At 34.9% G+C, this 17,251-nt stretch overlaps 2 protein-coding genes across 4 annotated transcripts in view; one reads left to right on the top strand and one right to left on the bottom strand.

Annotated features, from left to right (window-relative positions):
* Nucleotides 1-17,251, bottom strand: part of LOC141387349 (putative fatty acyl-CoA reductase CG8303) — a 55,401-nt gene that overhangs the window by 33,487 nt on the left and 4,663 nt on the right. The window lies entirely within an intron of this gene.
* Nucleotides 3,422-17,251, top strand: part of LOC141387347 (putative fatty acyl-CoA reductase CG5065) — a 197,436-nt gene continuing 183,606 nt past the window's right edge. Inside the window, exon 1 of one of the 3 annotated variants that reach the window (XM_073956913.1) lies at nucleotides 3,422-3,651. The gene's annotated coding sequence lies outside the window, so the exon portion shown is untranslated. The remainder of the gene's footprint in view (nucleotides 3,652-17,251) is intronic. The other 2 variants (XM_073956919.1, XM_073956915.1) reach the window with 2 other exon arrangements.

Genomic DNA, 17,251 nt, shown 5'->3' on the forward strand with positions numbered 1-17,251 from the left:
CTGTCAGCCTGGCTGGCTGGAGCTCACGTTAACTCTCGAACGGCCGTCATAATATTTTGTCCAAACATAGTTTAAGTTCAAAGATGAGCCATGTAGGAGAGGTACCTGAAGGAGTGAACTGATTCCTTCAGGTACCTCCCCCACAAAGGTTCGAAAATGTTCGGAAAAATTGTGCGCACGATAACTCTTGAAGGAAGTAATCGATTCGGTCCATACCTTGCACATCGGGAAATTTCTACCAAACATAGATGATGTTTCAATATGGAATATATCGGTCCACTACTTCGGGTGCTTCACACATAACAATTCGGAAATATTCAGTTTCGGACCTGCTCTCGAATCGCTGTGATTCCTTTTGCATGGACTTCTATTCGCTGTCCCCATTACGACGGTGCAAAATTTTCAGGGGAAGTTCATAATTCCTGAGAAAAAGCTCCACGGTTCCATGTGTAGTGCCTGGAGCGCACGATAAGTCTCTACCTATTCGGTCCAAAGTTTGGTTCTCCTAATATTTTGTCCAAACTTAGTTTAAGTTCGAATATGGGTTATATCGGTCCACTCCTTCCAGTACCTCCCCCACCTCTCGAATCGCTTTGATTTTTATTATAACAACATGTACTCACTGCCCCCCCATACGACGGTACATGTTTCATTAGGGGCAAGTCCATATTTCATGAGAAAATAGCCTGAAAGCTGCAAAACGCCTATGACATGGGATTAATATTTTGTCCAAATGTCCCATATCGGCCCTCTCCTTAGGGTACCTCCCCCACAAAAGTTCAACATTTGTGTCTAAGTGAAGCTTTAGAGTTTGATTGAAGATCCATTGGAAATTTGTACCGACTCTGTTCTTTGTGGTCCTGTTTACAGCAATATTATGTTTTCGTGGACTAGTCCATGCTTTCTGGCACACTGGTCCAAAAGTTATACGATGACCCACTGAAATGACTAGTGGGCGCGATATCTATCGAAAAGATATAACTCCCAAAATAAGATCCACTTCCATAATCGACTATGTCGGTCCATTCCTTCAAATACCTCCTCCGCAAGACTTTTGAACTTTAATCCTAATCCACATTTTTGTCGGCAAGTTGAAATGTCCAAAAAGGGCCACACAATTCTGAAAAGACCCTAAATACCTTCGATCTATCCGTAGAAAGTGAAAGTTTCAATTCTTATAGTCTGAGGGTATATCTATGTCGACAAAGCCGACTGATACTTTTTTACTTGTTCTGATCTCATTTTCTCCCTCTCGTGCCCTTCGATAGCAGCACGACACTCCTGGTCATACCATGGGTACCTTGGTGGAGGCCTCTGTTATCCAAGAATGGATTGTGCGCCTGTTTGCAAGGAGTGAGCAATACTTTGCTTTCATTAAGCATTTGGGATAATTAAGTGGAATATGTTGTGGTTATCTGTTGTGTTTGCAGCTTACCGAGGTCCAACTTTCGTGTTATGTCTGTTCGTATCATTTGTTCGTACTTTATTTGCTACGTTTAACCGGGTACGTTCGTTCGGTGCAACAAGGTAGTTATCCGAGTCGATGTTTGCTCCTCCGAACGATCGTACATCCAACACGCTCGATAAATGTCTTCCATCCATCACAACGTGATTAATTTGGTTTTTTGTTTTCTGATCTGCTGACAGCCAGACAGCCATTATGGAGACTGCATTTTCCGACTGTTGGACCAAAGATATTCATTTTCCATTCCAATTTTGACATTAAAATCGCCTAGCATAATTTTAATGTCATGGGCAGGACAACAACGGTCAAAAATGTATATCTTTGGTCTGCTCGTCCTTGTCTTCGGTGAAGGCATGGGTACAATTAAGACTTATATTGAAAAATTCAGCTTTTATGCGAATTGCGGCAAATTGAAGCTGATGTTTTAACCTCCGACTAACTACAAATCCGCAGCAAAAGTCGTGCTTTATATAATACAGTGTGTCACCTTTGACTGTCGTTGTAACGCCTTTCCCAATCCATCGTATTTCCTGTATGGTAGAAATATCGGTCTTGTACATTGCAATTACATCCGCCAGTGCGTAAACTGCACCTTCTCCACATTCTAGGTGCAAAATCGCAGATCATGGTCCTTAACACGTTTGCTGGGGTCGTGACTTTAGAGGGGTTTGATTTTCTTTTCCTTCGTTTTTTTATAGTAGGATGTTTTTTTCCATTGAAGGGTTACTAATACTACGCCCAAACCCACGTTTTTATCGTTCTTTTCGGTGAACGCGCGGCACATGTTAGCTTACTACCTTTAAAGGGCGTTACAGGCAGCTTCCCAGGTGACAGCACAACGAGGTGAGTGTCCACTTAAGAAAATAAAGAGGAACCAAGATAAGTCCTGGCCTTTGCATGTTAAATCAATTATGAGATCAATTAGAAAACAGTTATTCATACATATTCACCCATTGGAGATGCGAGGGGAACATTTTTATACACTGGAAGAATTGAAATCCTCTCATCCTTGTACCATCGTAAAGACCAGTGCTGGAAGCAGAGTGGAAGCATAACATTAAACCTTGAGCAATCCAATGTCGATGTCTACCACAATCTTGTTTTTTTTTTCAACGCTCCAAGTTTGGAATATTTTACATTTGATGATGCATAAAGCAATTATGACGTAAACCCTCCGATTTTCGGTATTTTGAGGGCTGTGGCCCCAATATCCCACCGAAATGACTGAAATTTGGTATTTAGTCTTCGTTGGGGGTACAAAACTTTTAACCTTAAATGTTGGATTTTCGGTATTTTGTAGGTTGCGGCTGTGATTATACATTTCTCTATTTTAGAGATTTGTCTAAAGAGAATTTTAAACAGAAAAATTGTACACACAAACATTTTTGTACCTATTATTAAAATATTTGTTGCATAAGAAAAAATTTAAAATGCATAAATTTTGCATATGCCCATATTATTTTTTGCATATGCAAAATTTATGCATTTTGCATAATTTTGCATATGTCATATGTTTCGATTGCATTTTAATCAGAAGCTAAAAATATGCCCAGTCCCAAAATTTGACATTAATCGTACCAAAAATAGGGGCTGCATAAAATTCCGCTGTCTAAATAAACCATATATCCTTTTAAATAGCCATAATTCAAAATATTTACCAGAACATTGTTGAATATTTACCAAAACATTAGTACATCATATATTACACATAATATTTGATCTTTCTTAATTCAATATTTGTACCAATTTGAAGTTTTCAAATAACTTTCCAGTTGTTCCAATCAACTATGCCTACCCCTATACTTTGTTGTAGGGTGGTACGTATAAAATGTAATTAACAGTCAATAAGAAAATAGAAGCCAAAATCAAAGTGCATTTTATAATTGTTATAATTTGAATAATATATAATTTGTGCAGCACTTATTATCAAAAAGAATATAAAAAGAAAGGAAATGAATGTTTCAGTGAAGTAAACGATCAAAATACACTGTTAGTTGTAAAGTGCGTTGATAGAGAACAGTAGTAAAGAACACGCAAATCAGTGAATTGTAAATTGTCACAAACTGTTGAAAACGAAAGATTGAAATCGCAAAATATAAAAGAGCATATTGAACGGATTAATTAGTAAATATAATAATAAAATAAAAACGCCCGAATAGTGATAATTGTGTGTTAAGAAATCAAGTGTAAGCTCCATTTTTGTTTATATTACTCTTAAAATTATTTTTTCTTTATTTCTTTACTTAAAATTATTTGAAAACTTAAATTATTATAAGTTAAAAGTGCATAACTTAAAATGTTGCACGTTAGTTGTTGCAATATAAAAAAAAAAATAAAATCAGAATTCTAAATTAGTAGCTAATTTTTTTTGTTCTACCACATAAATATAACCAAATACAACCTACATATATACTTTGTATGCGGAACAGATTAAAAACAAATAAACAATATTTAATATGGAAATGGTGAACACTGAAAATGTTGTTGTACTAATACATATATTAATTGATATTTTTTTTTTTTATATGTGTTGTTCGAACCACTTCAGTTCTATTAAAAAAAAAAAACAGCTGTATATCATCAACAGCTAGCCTATTTTTTTAGGTATTTTAATTAAGGGCTTTCAATCCCCCAGGGGGTAAAAACAAAAAAAAATTTCACCTTAGTCTACATTTCCAAATAAACTTACTCAATCGTTCAGAATAAAGAAAGAATATTGTTGAATAGATAGAAATCGTCTTCGCTTTCACATAAAACCAATGGTACAATACCAGACCAAGAACTTATCTCAAATTTTACAGCTTTAGTCCTACTTATTCGCCCAATACCTATGGTATTACATGTATAAACATGTCATACATTTTAAGTGGGAATTTGCATAACCATTCTGATCTAATCCCAACAGTTCATTCAATATCAGTGCTTCAATATTTAGTACTATTTAGTACATCTAAGTACTTATTGTATATTACTCTTTGGAACTTTACCTACATTTTCATTTCAAATTTCAGAATTTGTACGCATTAACTCTTTATATTAGAGTTGTGTAGTTCCGGAACGAACTAGTTCCAAGGAACTATTCCGGACAAGGAACTATTGGAACTATATCCGGCTCTATCATGTATATAGTTCCTTTACTTCATATAGTTCCAGCCGTGCATGTAGTTCCTTTCATTTATATAATTCATTTTCTTTCTTCGTTCGGTTCCTTCATCATTCAGATGCGGCCACATTGAAGGAAATAAAAAGAACGAGGAACGAGAAAGATGCGTTGAACTATATCGGTCTCGGAACTATTTGGAACGAAGGAAATAGAAGGAACGATGAAAGAGAAAGATTCATTGAACTATATCGCTCTCGGAACTATTTGGAACTACGGAACTATATTAAGGAACTAGTTCCTTTTGACAAAAGGAACTAGAAAGATCGATCCGCTCCAGGAACTATATTGCCCAACTCTACTTTATATGTTCCTTCAAAACCAATTATAGTACTATTTAATACTTTACATATAAATACGTTATTTCTGAAATTTCGCCAAATATTTTAACATTCCAACTCACCCCTTTAACACAAAAAAATTAATTCCAAATATTAATTCCAAATCTCAGGATCCGTTCGTCCAATAACAAATTGTACCAAACTTAGTACCATTTAGTACTTTTCGTACCCATAAGTACAAACTCCCAAGACTACCTTAATCCTACACTTCAATAATAATCTCAATTCCAAATTTCAGGATTCCAGATTCCAAATCCCCATTGTACCAAATTTAGTACCATTTGATACTTTCCGTACCCATAAGTACACATTTTCAAAACTACTACTACACATTTCAGGATTCCAGCTCTATCCGTTCACCCAAAACCCCATTGTACCCAATTTAGTACCATTTAGAACTTTTCGTGCTCTAAATACGGATTTTCTAAACTACCTTAGAACAACACTTCAACAGTAATATCAATTCCAAATTTCAGAATTCCCACTCTATCTGTTCACCTAAATGCAATGTGTAATAAATTTAGGGCCACTTAGTACTTTTAGTCGAAATGAGGATTATTTTCGTAGAGCATTTCGACCTTCTAAATCGCTTCCTTCAATGTCCTTTTCGTCCTTTATTTTAAGAACCGCTATAAAAGTACCACAGGGTGACGTTTTTCAGCTTCGAAATGTTCTGCAAAAATGTCGCTCAGAAAATTTTAGGTACGGTTCTAATTGACAACTTATCGATATTATCGCTTAAATCCTCAAAAAACCAAAAATGGGGCGGTCGGGGGCTATATCAAAACGTTGACCTATGTTCACAATTTTTGGTGGAGAAGATGTATAACCAACTACAATCTCCAATGCCAAAATGTGGACAAAATTCACAAAATACCAAATAGTGGGAGGTACCGTTATAAAGGGGACAATATCAAAACGTAGACCTATGTCCACAATTTTTGGTGGAGAATGTTTGTGTTCACTGGGAACCCCAAAATAACAAAAACTTATTTCGCCCAGCCAACATGAAGTAACAACAGCAATAAGCCGAGTGAAGAATAATAAGGTCACAGGAGCCTTACCAGTAGAGCTATTCAAAACAAAAAAAGTGATACTGGAATTATAGGAAAATAAGTCACTCCACGTTGTTTGAGGACATTGAGCAGACAACCCTCCGGCCAAGCTTGAAGCGTTGGATAGTCACTTATATGTGCGGACGCCAGTCGTACGTGGAATTCAGGAAGAATAAGTCCAAACCCGGTAGAGTGAAACAGGGAGTTCCCCAAGGTGGGGTGATAACTCCGGAACTGTTTAACCTCTACCTCTCCTGTATTCTGTCCCCTCCAGACGGCAACAAGATCGTAACGTATGCGGATGATTGCACGATTCTGGCGTCAGGTAACTTTCCAGATGACATCTGTCAGAGACTGAACTAATATTTAACAGATCTTACAACCTTTTTCCACGGGAGGAATATGCAGATTTCCGCCACAAAATCTACAGCCACTCTCTTCACCACTATAGTTTAGTAGCCTAACATGGTTAAGAGTTTTGGAATTAATCACAGACTTCTTCCAAAAATAATTTGGAACGTGCGATGAATGCTTTATTCGGCGGTTCATAATAAAGGAACTTTAGGATTGTTAAAATATTGTATTTTTTTATTTATTTTTCTTTTCATTAAAAATAATGATTCACTTAGAACTCTTTATATTCAATTGTTTTTTTAACACAGTTAGGGTTTGTATTTTGTATTTTTTATAAAACAGTTCATAACAGATTTTAGCAATTAGACTACATTTGTATTCAAAACATGTGTAAATTCTTCACATATGAACTTCAAACTTATTTTATTTTTAGCAAATTGTTTTCTCACCGTTAATATTTCTATTTCTGAGTTTAATTTGAATTCTTTAGAATTGTAGACAACCGTTTAGTTAAACCATCGACTCAATACTGGCTGGTGCAAACATAAAACTAAAATATGTAAACATATAAAAAATCAAAACTAGCTATTCAAAAGAATCCATAAAGAAGAAGTCAAATGAAAGATTTAAACACAAACAAGAAATAGAAAAGCAAACACTAAAATATTCATATTTGTCCTCGACAAGCTGCTGCGGCAAAAAAGTTCTTGAAAAGAAATATTTATATTATTTATAATTTTATTTTTTGTTATATGCATTTCATTGACTGCAAGATATATTTAAAAAAGTTTTTAAAAACTTCAAAGAAGAAGACGAAAAAACGGAAATTAAGAAGAAAAGGAAAGTTGGCAACTGAATGCGGAAAATAATTTGTTTGAATTTTAAAGCAAAGCTGATGAAAAGAAATTACAAAAATATTACCTTTCGAACTTAATAATAGTATTGGATTAATAACGTTAAAGATGCTGCTGATGTTTTAGCTATGTTTCGCTTAATCTACTCTAATCAAATACGTATATTGTGAAGGTTTTCGTTTTTTTTTGGTTTTATGTTTTATCATTGATTTATTTAGAAGAACCAAACGTAAATAGTTTATTTCAAATATTATAGAAAAATACATACACATAGCCAACATGTATTTAACTCTATGATATTAAACGTGCTGTGAATATTAAATTTGTGTTTTCTGTTTTTTATTTTTTCAAATCAAAATCATTAGCATAGTTAGTTTATGAACTTGTATATTGGCATATTTGTATGTATAAAAATGTGTGTATATTTTTATTTGGAAATCATCTCTTTTTTTGCTATACAATTTGTAAATAAGATTAGTACTATTGTTGTGCCAGGGCTCTGTATGACAATGACCACCACAGACATTTAATTTGAAATACGGAAGCAAAAAATAGCATCTGTCGTTTTTTTGTATTGGTTTTGTACTTTAATATTTCTCTTGCTTACCATTAGATACCATATGCATCTTTAAAGAATTTTTGACAATTTTACATACATATGTACGTGGATTAGACTTTGGCCTGCTACAAAGCGAATGATGAAAATGGTTATTAACCTTTTTAGAGATTAATTATAAAAAATTATATTACTTAGATATAGCAATCAATTCTAAATAAAAAAAAAAACAATTAAAGTAGATTATAGTCGAAGAGACGACCATGTGATAACTTTTAAAGCCACTACGGTAGTTTATAAGCAGAGTAGAAAGGATGACATTTTTTATCTCGATTTTCAAAGTACGATATAACTTATCTAATATGTTGTGGCTCAGCATTATGCGTAGGAATTGTCTTTGAAAGAAAGTTATGACCACATAAAGAGCAGAATAAAAAAACAGAATCACAAAGGCTTGCCTAAAGTCATGCACTTTTTATGTATCGTATTCAGAATTACATTGGTTCGCGTAACTGATATTGGACATTAGAGTGAGCCAAAAAACTAAATTCGGTAGACTCCTAATTTTTCAATGTATCTCTTAGGCCTAAGACAGCTCAACTCGAAAGAGAATTAATTAAATATCACTATAAATGACCTTCGCCTTAATAGGGCAAAATAAAAAAATATTTCAGCATGAGCCAGGCTGCGATTCGAACCTGGGTATCCGACAACCGAGTGTCAAGGTTCTGAGCCACCATCAACTTGTCAAAACTTTAGTAGGCAATAATTGATGATCAAAAAAACTTCTGATATAGAAGAACAATTACTAATGACGTAGGAATAAAACTTACCATAGTATTTGTGAACATTGAAAAATGGGATTACCAAGCAGGACTATAGGAAAAGTTTGGAGTTTCAATTAACTGACATAATTTCGCATATGCATTTATCTATTGAAGTGCGATATATATACTAGTTACCAAGCTTTGCCTTCGTCTGCCACAATAACAACATCCTAATACGCCTGAAGATCGACTTAACCACCCGTGAAACGTAGCGTAATGGTTGGATGCGTGGGACTTCAATGTATCTCTTAGGTCTGTCTAACAGCTCAACTCGAAAGAGAATTAATTAAAAATGTCTTTTTTTGGACTTCCTACCCCCTAATTTTTTCCATTCGATCCAAAAATCTAATATGTATATGAAATTTTATGGAGATCGGTTAACGTTAACCCGTGCCAACCTAGCGATCTTTGTTTCCACAGTAGTTTGTATGGGGCCAAAGGCGAATTTTCACCAAAACTCTGTAAATGCCATAATTATTGTGGCTAAAAAACGATTTCTACAAAAATTTTAACCGATCGCCATAAAATTTCATATATAAGGTTTTTGGATCAAATGGAAGGTAAGGGCCATGAACATGCCCATGCTTCCTGACATAATAATTTCGATTTTGTCGTAAGCTAAAGGAATTTAGGTCTCGGCATAGTCGATTGATTGTTTTTTCATGTTTACTTTTATCTGAAGGGTTAGACCGATGAACAACCCATTTGGGCCACTGTTTGTAATCTCATGTTCTTATCCCGTATTGGAATAGTGGGTGCAGGGCTGGCAATCTCAGGCCGTAGAACTGCATCCCTCTCTGCCTTAGCAAGCCAGAATTATTGTAGAAGTCATTACTGGTCACTGCCGTATTGAATACTGCAGGCTCTGTTAAGACGAGGAAGATACTGTCATAGTGTTATGAACAAAACCAATATGCTCATTGGTGCCCATGAGATTGAATCTCTCTCTAACTTATTTTTCATAGAACCTGAGTCTTTGTTAAGATACTGCATGAACCTTAAATGGCTATGGAACGGGTCATTATACCCTCAGCATTTATGCTACTCTCGTTAGCATACACTTTCACACAGGCACAATGTGCCTCATCGAAATAATGGTTTAAGACCCTAAGTATGTTTGGAGGAAATCCCTTTCAGACAACTTGGAGTCGATTTAGCCATGTCTGTGCGTCTGTCTGTCTGGCTGGTGCGCACGATAACTCTCGAACGGCTTAACCGATTTGGTCTAAAATTTGGCTTTCTTAATATTTTGTCCAAACTTAGCTTAAGTTCCCTGGGGTACCTCCCCCTACAAAAGTTCAAATTTGTTCGCGCACTATAACTCTCGAAGGGACTAACCGATTTGGTCCATACTTTGCACATCGTAATATTTCTACCAGACATAGATAAAAAAGTGCATGTTAAGACCTCTTTTTTTGGTGTAGCAACATGTATTCGCTAGCCCCATTACGATGGTGCAGGTTTTTTTCTGGGGCAAGTCCACACTTTCTGAGAAAATGGCCTGAGAGCTGTCCCGCTATGGCACCATGTGTTGTGGATGGAGCGCGCGGTAACTCTCGAACGGATAAACCGATTCCATCCAAAATTTGGCAATCGTAATATTTTGCCCAAAGTTAAATCAAGCTCTAAGATAAACCTTATCGGTCTACTCTTTTGGGTACCTCCCCCACAAAAGTTCGCTAAAATGGTGTGCACGATAACTCTCGAAGGCAGTAATCGAATAGGTCCATACTTTGGGCATCGTAATATTTCTACGAGCCGTAGATCAGGTTTGATTATGGACTATGTTTCGAAGAGTGCAGGTTAGGACCTCCTCTCGAATTGTTTTGATTTTTCTTGCAACAGATTGCACTCAAGGCCCATATTACAATGATACAAGTTTTTTCAGTTTCAAGTCCATATTTCTTAAGAAAATGGCCCGAAAACTGTAAAAAACCCCTGCGGCCAGCATGTGTAGTGGCTGGTGCGCACAACAACTCCCGAACCGAATGCTGCGTTAGTCCAAACTTTGCATATCGTAATATATCTTCGAATAATAGATGAAATTCGAAGATGGTGCTTATAGGTCCACTTCTTCCGGTACCTCCCCCACAAAAGTTCGAAAATATCCACTAAAATGGTAAGTGCAATATCTTTTTAACGGAGCAACCAATTTGGTCCAAACTTTGGATCTCGAAATTTTTTGTCTAAAATTAGACAATATTCAAAAATAGGTATTATCGGTCCATTCCTTGAGCAATATTTCTGTTTAAGTGCGATTAAGGGTCTGTGCGAGAATCCTTTGAAAATTTTTACCTAAGTTACTCCTAGTAGCCCTGTTTACAGCGATATAATGTTTTTCGTTTCGAGAGGAATAACTCCCAAAATAAAGCACACTTCCAAAACGGACTATGTCGGTCCATTCTTTTAGGCACCTCCCCCGCAAAACTTTTTTTTGAGAAGTTTATGTAAAAATTCTGAAGACACCATAAAGACATACGCCTTTGTGGAAAATAGCCGACTGATACTTTTTTACTTGTTTTAGACCTACTTACGTTCAACTAATTTCTTTTTGTCGTTTGATTATGATCTATCCACTTTCCTCATCCTGCCGTACCTCCTCTAATGTTTCTGACCTAAAAAGTAATGGTTTAGCGGATTTGTCCGACCCTAAGACGTCCGGACCAATGGGACAGGTCGGTTCAGCATCCATTCCCACATGACTTGAGTGGAGACAATATCGTGTCCATAGCTTCATCTTCCTCTGTAAATGATAAATGTTTCCAAATGTCGTCCGGTTGCTATCTTCCCTGTTCTTCCCAGTTCTGTCTATGACAGACCACATTTATGTCGTCGTCTCCGTCAGTAGCTAATTCCGTTTATTTGTCACACAAGAGCTTCAGTTTAGGAAGGAATTCGCATTCAATGTTCACATTTCTGAGTATTTCAGCCATGTAAAACTTCTCTACAAGTGGTGTCATAATGCCGTTCGGACTCGGCGATAAACAGTAGTTCCTATCCTATATCCTATATCACTGAGCTAATATGAATCGGGGTGAACTCATTGATATAAGAGGAGTCTCCCTTGTCTCTTCTGGTATGATTGTGGAACAAATATATATTATATCCATGAGATATTGATTAGGGCGACATCAGCATAGCCTCGTACGACTCACGTCAAATTTTGGGACTGGTCATATTTTTTGGCTTCTGATTAAATTGCAATCAAAACATATGACATATGCAAAAAGCATAAATTTTGCATATACAAAAAATAATATGTACATATGCAAAATGTATGTATTTTACATATTTTCTTATGCAACAAATATTTCAATAATAGGTACAAAAGAGGTTGTGTGTACAATTTTTCTGTTTAAAATTGTCTTCAGACAAGTCAATGAAATGGAGAAATATATAGCCGCAGCCACAACCTTCAAAATACCGGAAATCGGGAGGTTATGGGAGCTATATGAAGGCCTGAACCTAAACTGACAAATTTTAGGTGGAAAGTTTTTTACCCCCAAGGCAGACTTAATTCCAGATTTTAGCCATTTCGGCGGGATATTGAGGCCACAACCTTCAAAATACCGGAAATCGGAGGTACCGTTATTGGGGGCTATATGAAGACGTGGACCTATACCGAGAACTTTCAGATGGAAAGTTTTATACCCCAAGGAAGACTTAATACCAAATTTCAGCCATTTCCGAGGGATATTGAGGCCACAACCTTCAAAATACCAGAAATCCGCAGGTACCGTTGTGAAGACGTGGACCTATACCGAGAACTTTCAGATGGAAAGTTTTATACCCCAAGGAAGACTTAATACCAAATTTCAGCCATTTCGGAGGGATATTGAGGCCACAACATTCAAAATACCAGAAAGCCGGAGGTACCGTTTTATGGAGGCTACATGAAGACGTTGACCTATACCGACAAATTTCAGTCATTTCAGTGGGATATTGAGGCAACAACCTTCAAAATACCGGAAATCGGGAGGTTATGGGAGCTATATGAAGGCCTGAACTGCAAATTTTAGGTGGAAAGTTTTTTACCCCCAAGGAAGACTTAATACCAAATTTCAGCCATTTCGGAGGGATATTGAGGCCACAACATTCAAAATACCAGAAATCCGGAGGTACCGTTCTATGGGGGCTATATGAAGACGTGGACCTATTCCGAGAACTTTCAGGTGGAAAGTTTTATACACCAAGGAAGACTTAATACCAAATTTCAGCCATTTCGGTGGGATATTTAGACCACAAATCCTTGTATATATTTTTATATAATATATAAAAAATATAATATAATATATATATAAAATATATATAAAATATATAATATATATATGCAAAAATTTCTGGGCATAATTCGTTTTATTTTGTGATAAAATGAGTTACTGTCTAATCACATTTTCTCTACGACCATCCTAACCATATATGCATTTGCATAGGATTCCGCTGTCTAGTGACGCGTGAGTGGCTAGAAGCTTGACATTTTGAGTGTGGGTTGTTATTGGTATGTAGGGGTGAGATAAGGCTGGTTTTTGGAAACTTGAACTAGAAGGTTCGTACCCATCTAAAGTACTAAAAGGTACTAACTATGGTAACCTTTGTATTAGGCAAACGGGAAGAGCTATAATTCTTAAATTTGGAATGAGGGTCATTGATGGAGAGTGGGAAAGATGTACCAAAGGGGTTTTGGAAATTCGACGAAAGTACTAAAAGGTATTAAATTTAGTACCAATTGTATATTGTGAAAGGCTATAGCTAGAATCTTGGAATTATAAAAAGAAATTGTTTTGGAAATTCGTACTCATGTGTACGAAAAGTACTAAATATAGTACAATTTGGATTTGGGTGTACGGATAGAGCTGGAAACCTGAAATTTGGAATTAAGATTACTGTTGACGTGTAAGATTGAGATATGAGGGTAGTTTTGTAAATTCGTAGTTATGTGTGCGAAAAGTACTAAATGGTACAATATTTGGTACAATTTGGATTTAAGTGGACGGATAAAGCTGCAAACCTGAAATTTGGAATTAGGATTGCAGTTGAAGTGTAGGATTGAGATATGGAGTTAGTTTTGAAAATTCGTACTTATGTGTACGAAAACTACTAAATGGTACTAAATTTGGTACAATTTTGATTTTGGAGAACGAATAGAAAATACGGAATTAATATTACTGTTGGAGTGGAGGATGGAGTTATGGAGGTGGTTTTGGATTATCGTACTATAGAGCAGGAAACCTGAATGTAGAATTAAGATTCCTATTAAAGTGTGGGATTGAGATATGGAGATAGTTTTGGAAATACGTACTTATGTGTACTAAATGGTACTAAATTTTGTACAATTTTAATTTGTGTGAACGCATAGAGCTGGACTCTTGAAATTTGGAATAAAGATTACTGTTGGAGTACACGATTAAAGTAGTTTTGGATATTCGTACTTATGGTACGAATAGTAATAAATGGCACTAAATATGATACAATTTGGATTTGTGTAAACGAATATGGCTGGGATCCTGAAATTTGGAATTAAAATTACTGTTGGAGTAAAGAATTGAGGTTGTTTTGGAAATTCGTACTGATTTCTACGAAAAGTACTAAATTTAATTTGGTACACGAATAGAGCTATAATCCTGAAATTTGGATTTAAGATTACTCTTGCAGTATGGGATTGAGGTAGTTTTGGATATTAGTTCTTATTGGTATGAAAAGTACTATATTTGGTACAAATTGATTTTCCATTAATTAATTAATTGGGTGAACGTAAATAATAATAAAAAATGTAAATAATAAATAATAATAAATTATCTATATATATAAAAGAGCTTAGAAAGTTGAAAGGAGCTGGTGTGTTGGGATGAGATAAGGCTGTTTTTTTTTTTAAATTCGTCCTAGAAGGGTACCAAAAGTACTAAAAGGTACTAAATATAGTACCCTTTGTATTCGGCCAAGGGGGAAGAATTTTAGAATGTTATAGAATTCTGATGAAAAGTTAGAAAAATGTACCAAAGTGTTTTTGGAAATTCGACCAATAAGTGTACGAAAAGTACTAAAAGTTATTAAATTTGGTACCAATTGAATATTTTAAACTGATATGGCTAGAATCTTAAAATTTGGTATGGGAATCAAGGTTAGAAAGTGGTGTTGATATAAGGAAATGGTTTTGGAATTTCGTACTTATGTGCATGAAAAGTACTAAATGGTACTAAATTTAGTACAACTTGGATATGGGTGAACAGATAGAGCTAAAAATTGGAATTAAGATTACTGATGTGTAGGATTGAGATATAGGGGTAGTTTTGGAAGTTCGAACTTATGTGTACGTAAAGTACTAAGTGATACTTTGGTATGAAGTCGCTGAGGGCTGACATCGTATTGAAAATACCTACTATAAAGCTACGAAAAAGTACTAAAATTGGTCTTGGGTATATTTTTTAGAAGAATGTTTTACATTCTGAGGACAGAAATCCCTTAATGAAAATACATACCTCAAAAAATGTGGCTCGCTGTTGATGTGTAGGGGTGATACACGGCTAATTTTGGAAATAAATTAAAATTGGTATTAGTACAACAAAATGTTCAGTGGTCTCCATTTCCACATTAAATATTGTTATTTTATTTATCTATTTGTCTTTTATATCCCTTCCACATACGAAGTAGCGGGCACTTTGCTATTATTTCATAAAATCGTTAAATTTCGGCCGGAAATCTGAAATTTCTTAATTACACTGGATTCGTGGTGCATTTGGATGTTTAATTACCGAAATCTTTTTATTTTGTGTGGATTAGTCTATGGGTCATAAACTATTTATGAGGCATAAGAAAATATTGTCAGCCATATCGTAACTTTGTAATGCGGGTGCTTCCTACAATTGTAAATTGCTGTCATTAAAATGATTTCACTATTTTTAAAACTATAAACATAGGAAGTCAAAGAGGGCACAATGTTTATTATTACTGAAGTAATAACTGGAAATGCTGAATGTAGTTGGTAATAAAAAGAACATATTTATTTTTTGTTTAAGAATTTTATGGTGTTAACAATGGCTGACATAATTTAAAACTTCATAATGTCATGTTATGGCTCCTCATTTTCAAGTTATTAAGACAGCTGTGAACAAACTCTATGCAATAAATCACTCTTTATTCGGCAGAAGTTCTGGCCAAAAATGTTTATATTCTTTCAACATATTATTGTTAATTATCTTCCAATTGTGATGATAATCTTGTTTTCATGCACTTTGCTTTTTTGGTTTTCTTACTTTGTCATTGCTGCATATTTTTCTTAACTTCCTCTCAGCAACAAAATCTGATATTTGGCAATGCATCATCGCTATAATGAGATTTCGTTTTGTAAATTTTGTCTTTGCCTTTCGGTTAATCAATTTGCCTCTTAACCATTTTGTAGTTTTATTTATCGATAAATACTTATTTCCCTCGTTTATGTTTTGGTTAAATTGTCGTTGGTATCACCCCAAATCAATCGTTGGGTTTAGTGATCACTCAAACAAAATTGCAATATTATATTTTGAAAGTTGTCGATGCTGAGCGAAAATAATAAAAATTAATGTAATAAAATATGCAAATTTCCAATGGACGATTAATCTACTACGGTCAGTTCAAAGCCATGGGGTACAAATAATTAGGTAATAAAACAGAAAAAGGAATAAAAAATAAGTACAATAATACCAGTTAAGACAGAAGAAACTGATTTTAGTAAAACATATAATTTTTCAATTTCATTGGAAATTTGCAAAAAATATGTACTTCCCCAAAAACATCTGTTTTAGTGCCAGTGTAAATAAGGTTTATTAATCCATTTATATGGGGTGCCACCGTGGTGCAATTTTAGTACAACATATAATTTTTCAATTCCATTGGAAATTTGCAAACAATACGTACTTCCCCAAAACATCTGTTTTAGTGCCAGTGTAAATAAGGTTTATTAATCCATTTATATGGCGTACCACCGTGGTGCAATGGTATGCACATCCGCTTTGGACGCTGAATACTTAGGCCAGGCAACATCAGATTACCCCTCAGCGTAATGTTGGCGACATTTCCTTGGTATATGAGTCATGTACAACTTCTCTATAAGTGGTGCCTCAAGACACACCTCTCGGTCTCGGCGATAAACAGTAGGTCCTCTTTCATTGATATGATAGAAGTCACCCTTATTTCTTCTGGGATGTTTGTAGAACAATTATGTTATTATTATTCTCCAATCATTTTTTTTTAAATTTACTTGATTTAATTTATTTTGATCATACTTTAGTGAGTAATATCGCTAAATAGTTTATATTCTAGTCTAATCTATTTATAAGCTCTTTGTATTTATTTTTTTAATATATTCCATTTGATTTCCAAAAATAATAAATTTATATGCACACAATTCCATATGTGTGATCAGTCAATTATCGCGATTAGCATAATTCGATCGATGAGTATTCATTCATTCATTAACCCAAAAAAAAAAACTAACCCAAATAAATATGGAGCAAATAATAATATATAAATGATTGCCTCATGCAACCCTCAGAAATGCAAAACTGAATGAAAACCAAACAAACGAACAAATCGGTAAATAAACCTTCAAAATTTGTACAAAAATGGTTGAAGGAAATGACTTGAATTTTCTAGTGTTTGACAAA

Source organism: Musca autumnalis, unplaced genomic scaffold (assembly GCF_047663935.1).
Source record: "Musca autumnalis isolate F117 unplaced genomic scaffold, ASM4766393v1 scaffold_5, whole genome shotgun sequence".
Classification (NCBI taxonomy): domain Eukaryota; kingdom Metazoa; phylum Arthropoda; class Insecta; order Diptera; family Muscidae; genus Musca; species Musca autumnalis.